Below are 6,467 nucleotides of genomic sequence, written 5' to 3'. Positions count from 1 at the left end.
TAAAATATATATATATATATATATATATATATATATATATATATATATATATATATATATATATATATATATATACAATTTAGATCTGAAAAGTTTAGATCTGAAGTGAGAAAGTTTAGGTTTGAAGAAAAAAGTTCAGATCTGAAAGAAAAAGTTTAGATATGAAATAAAAGTTCATATCTGAAAAGAAAGAGGCTTAGATCTTTCATCCAGCATAGATCTCAGGTAAACAGATAATATATACACATAGCACGCAATTTATATAAAATACTTCATATCTATGTGTAAGATGAAAGTGACTATACACTCACTTGATAAGGTGGTGATTCGGACAATGCTTCGCTTCTTAAAATAATCTCCTTTGACGAAACTGGGAGGTTTGCTTGAAAACCGGGCTCTGCGGGGGCAGAGTTTCTAAACCGAAAAACTCTTTTTCTCGGAGCCTTCGGACGCTTCGGGGCTTTCTTCTAGTGCTTGGGAGGCTTCCTAGGCTTCGGGGTGGTTTAGGGAGGCCAGAGAGAGAGTAGAGAGAGAAAGAAGGTGTAAAAGATGTGAAAATGAAGGCTGGCCTCGCAACCCTTTTATACGTCGGAGGCTCGCTGGTACGCTGGGCGTACTTCGGATCTACGTAGCGCGTAAGCGGCAGGTGTCGGTCAATGGCTGGGACGACGTGGCTGGCTTCTGACCACATGAGAGTTAGACTGCACAGCGTATGCATCTTCGTACACGGGGCGTACTTCGGTACGCAAGGCGTCCAAAGGTACGATGGGCGTACCCCTCGCACCCAGCTCGCAATTTTCACCCTCGACTTCTAAAATTCGTAACTTTCGCATACCAGCTCCCTTTTCTACGTTCTTTATATCCACGTGTAGGTGGGACCGTACTCTACAACTTTTGTTTAGACTCTGTCGGCTAATTTTGACTTTATTTTTAAAGTTATATTTTTAACAGGACGGGATAGGAAAAGTCCGTTAAAAATTCATAACTTCTTCATCCGACGTCCATTTTCATCTGTCTTTTTACCGTTGAGCTAATATTAACGAGACCTACGATTCCTGTTTAGGTTGTGTCGGCCGAAAACCGTTCGATCTACTATTCGAACTCCGGGCTGTTTACTGTGGATCCGAAACTTAGAAAAATCATAATTTCCTCTTACGAAGTCAGATTTAGGCGCTCTTTTTATGCACGCTCTCGGTTTAACGTATGCTACGACTTTCGTTTAGATCGCTAAGGCTAAAAAGAACTTTATCGTAAACTCACCTTTTACGTCATGTAGTGTCGTGCCGGTTCTGTCGCGAAACTTCGACAGATCATAACTTCTTCGTTATAACTCGGATTTCGGCGTTATATATATGTCTGGAATCCTTGTCACGACCACTACAACTTTCTTCATAGATATCGGTCTTATCTAATGTTTTATTTTTTACGCTTATTTTTATTATATATTTACAAACAAGTATATAATCACAGAAAATCACATAATTCACATAATATTCAAGTAATTCATCTTTATTACTTTAAAATGATTACAATGATTGACCTTGACTATTACATCATCGAATTAATGCTTGGCCTCGCAACACGGGCGTTACAGGTGTTAGACAAATGAACTAGATTTCCAGTTATGGTTTATGGCGCAATTATTAATTGGGGTTTTATTTGATTGATTAGCGCGAGGATTTTTCAGTTCAGTAGCCCGATCATTTGTTTGACTGACAGCAGACTGAGGTGAGTTAGCTCACTATACTGTAGGACACTAGGATTGTATTTGTTTGTAGTCTTTGTGACTCCTGCTATATGTATGTATGCCTATGTGCCTGTTTGTTATATGTATGTGGGCTGAAATAGACACGGGGGGGGGGGGGGGGGGGGGGGTAGGAGGGTTGAAACAAACATGGTGCAGCCTTGTGTTGACATATGAATTGAAATAGACTCAGTACGCCCTTGAGCCAACACATGAGTTGAAATAGACTCGGGAGTGAAGTAGAACCGGGGGTGAAATAGACCCAGCGCCTTGACTTGGCAGATATATATGGTATGTGATATTTTGGGGAACTGACTAAGCTTCGTGCTTACGATTTTCAGTTTATGTTTCAGGTACTTCCGGATCGAATGGGAAGAGCTCGGGATGATCACATCGCATACACCACGATTTCCGTTTTATTTGACTCTGATGTATTGAGATGATTGATGGATATACTTTGATTTTCCTTTATGGTTTTATGAGCACGTTTTGGTTGACGGTTTTATTACTATGAAAACGAAATTTGTGGTTTTAAATTTTGGAACGTTACAAATTCCTTCTTGTTGATCGGTTCTAATATCGTCACTAGATGAAATAATCTTATCCCCGTAAAGGTTAATGTTCTTATTTGGAGAATTGAGATGGATAAAATCCCTACCCCGGTTAAACCTTAGAGATAAAGGAATCAATCTTCATTCTTTGTTGTGTCCTATCTCTTCTCAAGTTGCGAATCCACTGAGCATTTGTTTGCTTCTGGTTGCCTTCTAATGCCGATTTGGAGAAAGATTGCTCAATGGTGGAATGTGATTATTCCTTGTGATTTTTCGGTTTCCTCCATTCTCAATTGGGCTGATTCTTTATCTTTTGACAAGAAAAACAAGACGAGATTTGAAGCGGTTATAGCTACCATGTTTTGTGTTTTATGGAGTTTTCGAAATAAACTCTTATTTGGAGCGGTAAAGCTTAGAAAAGATGAGATTTTTTATGATATATGTTATTTTTCCTATTTCTCGATCTCTAATAGTAGTAGGAAAGCTAATTTTTCTTGGGATGGTTGGCTGATTTCTCCCAAAATGGCTTGAACTTTTTGTAATTTTGTTGTAGCTCCTTGCTATTTTGCTTTTTAATTCCACTGCGGTTCTAAAAAACAGATAACTTTTTTTTGCATTTGGACCAAAAAAATAAATAAATAAATAAAAATAAAGATGAAAAGGACTTTGGAAAAAAAGATAACTAAGTATTTGTTTTTGTTGACAAAATACCATTGAAATTATGGTATTTTGTGTTGTAAACAAAAAATTCGACTTGCTTACTTTTATAGCAATTTTGAAAAATCAAATAATTACATTAAGTTGCCCATTTATGACATTAACCCGGAAAAAAATGCATCAAGTCAAGCATCGTCAGCCTTGACAAATCGACCCTTGATTAGCTCTAGTGTCAGCTCTTGCCTTCCTCGACTCATACCCGATGTGTTTCACATACCTACACAGTCGGACATATTTCATCAAAAAAGAAAAAAATCTTAAGCTACAAATTTATCAAAAGTACCTCCTGGATTTCTTCTTCTCCAGATAACGAAGCATCGCATTGCCTGTGTTCCTTGCCAAAACCTCTATATCATCTGAACCACCAGTACCAATACCATATCCCTTTTGTGTTCCAAAACATGATTTGGAGCTGTTTTGGATTTTGAGCTAAGCAATTCAATATTATGATGCTTAATAATATTTATATGCCTTGAACAAAAATCCAAACTAACTGACACAAAATTGGAATTTAAAAATGGCTTACATTCATCCCTAATCCTATTCCTGTCTTATGATCTTCACTCATCAATCCCCCATTATTTCTATCTGGACTAGCCGTTCGTTCCATATCAAAATCCCATATCTGCAGGAAACAAACACACACAAATCTCTATATTAAAAACTAAAACTTTACACGTATTAAATTGTCAAGTATTCTTTCATCTTTTGTAATTAAGTGAATTATTCATCCAATTCACGAGATATAACCTGAGTGCCTGGTCGGTCTCCGGGTATGGAGTTCCAAAGCATGTTGTGTTGCAAAGTTGGATCGTCTATCCGATCCACATCAACCCGACCGTGCTTCATCATAACCAAAGATGTAAACGGTACCTCCTCCTCCTCTTCCTCCTGCTGCTGCTGTCCTCTTGCACCATTACCATCGAATCACAATGCGCTTCTCTTGGAAAGCTCCTTCAACTGTTTCAAAATTACATTTTTTTGCTTCTCACATATAGAAATCGACTTCTTAAACACATCACTCTCGTCAGACTCAGGCACCATCACCTCTTGCATCCACGAGTTCGGGTCGGCCAACAGATATTCCCAATGACCCGAATCATGAAGTGGGTTGTTGGTGGATTTTGTGTGGTGGTGGTTCAAATCTAATCCCCAGGTGGGGGCGAGCTCAAGAGGCGATGGGCATCCAATAAACCCCTCAATGGGGGTCCGATCGTGTGAGGCGGAAGCAGAGTAGAGACCGTAAGCATCCCAGTCACATTCCCGGCATAGGAGGAGATTGTCCGTGGAGCAGCGGACGGAGACAGGTGCGGATCGGCAGCCCTCGCAGATCTGTGAGCGGAGGTGTTTACCGGAGAGGGCATTGGCGGTGTGAACCTGGTGGTCGCAGAATAGGCAAAGTTTAGCGGAATCAGCGCGGCAGAAGAGAAGAGCAATCTGATTGTGGCAATAATCGCAAGGCAGAGTCTCCTGTTCTTCTCCTGGATTGTTGGGCGTTCCCATTCTTACGCAATTTGGAAAGTCAAGGAGCGAGGGTTTCCCCTTTGGGAAGGGTTTTGATTTTTAGTTATTGATGCATCTTTCATCTCATACACTTTATTGCCTAAATAATAATTCACTGCTATAAACGCAATATTCTATTTAACAACGGTTTACTTATTTAACGACTTAGAAAAGTAATCAAAATATTTTAGGTTTATTTTAAGGTTAAATACCAAAAAGTCACTAAGTTTTTACAAAAATTCGATTTTGATATTGTGTTATTTTTTGTTTCAAATTAAACATTGTGTTCCTAATTTGTTACAATTATGATAAATATTTGACCAATCAATCCAATTAACTGTTTAATTAGAATGATAAAGTGTCAGTTTTAATTACATGTCAAAATTGAAAAAAAATATATCACAAAAAACACTAAATTTTTTTTTTTTCAATTTTGAAACTAAGTTCTCATTTTTTTTTCAATATCGACATTCATTTTTTTTGTCTCCAATTGATCATCATTCTCTTTTAATTAAGATACATCACCTTTATAGATAACAAAATAAATATGTATTAATTATATTATAACTGTATTTGACATGTATTATTAGGATGTTATAATTTTTTTCAACAATCAATAATTGTATCTACCAGAACCAAAAATCATGAATATATAAAATGAATGGTCCATGGTAATTAAAGCGACATCAGACTCTAATGTTTTCGAGATCACATTAGCTTATATTACTGTGCATTCCACATCTCTAAACTCATTTTAAAGTTGTGCATTTACAAAAAAATTTGGTTATAATATAATTAATATATATTTATACATAACATTATGGTTTAAATGTAAAAACATTGTATTTAAACAAAAAAATGTGAATTTAAATGTAAAAAAATATTTATACAGTTTCAAATGTAAAAAAAATTATTTATATGGTTTCAAATGGAAATGGTCAACAGTGCACAAAATTAGTTAAAAAATGGTGTTCAATTTGGAATAAAAAATGGACTGTCAAAATTGAAAAAAAAAACGCAATGTCACAATAGAAAAAAATAAAACCTTAGTGTCTTTTGTGCATGTTTTTCAATTTTAAAACATCAGCATGTCACGTTATCAAAACTGAAACATCATCATGTCATGACAGCAGTCAACGGGTTCACCAGTCAAGTGGTTAGAATTGTAACAAATTGGAAACACAATGTCTAATTTGAGACAAAAAATAATGTAGTATCAAAATCAAATTTCTGTGTAAATTTAGTGACTTTTGTGGTATTTACCCTTTATTTTATGTTTACCTCATTGTTTAGTATATCCTTCTGTCTGAGTAGGCAAGTTGTGTGTATTTGACTTTCTATATGAATGAAAGGGTACAAATTATAACACCCACATTTTACCGCTCGTTAAGGTGAGTGTTATGGCCCCTCTGTTTATATTTTTACATGTTTTGGTGGAGAATACATGTGCAATATGATATAAATTTACACATAAAACACTATTAACTTATGCAAATACTATACTAGTTATGAAATTATCGCTTGATATTATACTAATTTCCAATATCAAGATAATCATATGGTATGTTGTTAGGCTATTACAACTATCTAAATAACTTATGCCTTGCTAATACATAGTTTATACAAGTAAACATACTTAAATGTATACCAATTATGCTTTTATAAACTCTATACAAATTCATTATGGCTAATAACTTATCCGCTTATAAGTTAGGGCTGAGCGCTTTTCAACTACCTTAGTTAAGGGCTTTTTAGTGAGACTATATTCATTAGCAAAGTCTAATCACTTAGTATACCCACACTACTATAATTGTTAATCTTCAGAGCGAGATACATACGTATAAATCTATATGGGGTTGACATCCCTACATGTGGTTGCTAGCTACTACCTCGACTGATCAATCGAAGCAGGTGATAAGTATCTACAATCGTTACTACGTCGTGTATGAAGC

General features: G+C 36.0%; 1 pseudogene across 1 annotated transcript; it reads right to left on the bottom strand.

Annotated features, from left to right (window-relative positions):
* Nucleotides 1-2,960: 2,960 nt before the first annotated feature.
* Nucleotides 2,961-4,602, bottom strand: LOC145128748 (zinc finger protein CONSTANS-LIKE 15-like; annotated as a pseudogene). The gene is made up of 4 exons (XR_013717082.1): nt 3,763-4,602; nt 3,539-3,637; nt 3,296-3,441; nt 2,961-3,229 (listed from the first exon to the last, which is right to left on the bottom strand). The product of XR_013717082.1 is annotated as a zinc finger protein CONSTANS-LIKE 15-like (transcript).
* Between the last annotated feature and the right edge of the window lie 1,865 nt (nt 4,603-6,467).

The sequence above is a fragment of the Lactuca virosa genome, chromosome 8 (genome assembly GCF_052849685.1).
Source record: "Lactuca virosa cultivar CGN04683 chromosome 8, Lactuca_virosa_CGN04683_v6, whole genome shotgun sequence".
NCBI classification, from domain to species: Eukaryota; Viridiplantae; Streptophyta; class Magnoliopsida; order Asterales; family Asteraceae; genus Lactuca; species Lactuca virosa.
This window is presented reverse-complemented; position numbering and strand designations above follow the sequence as displayed.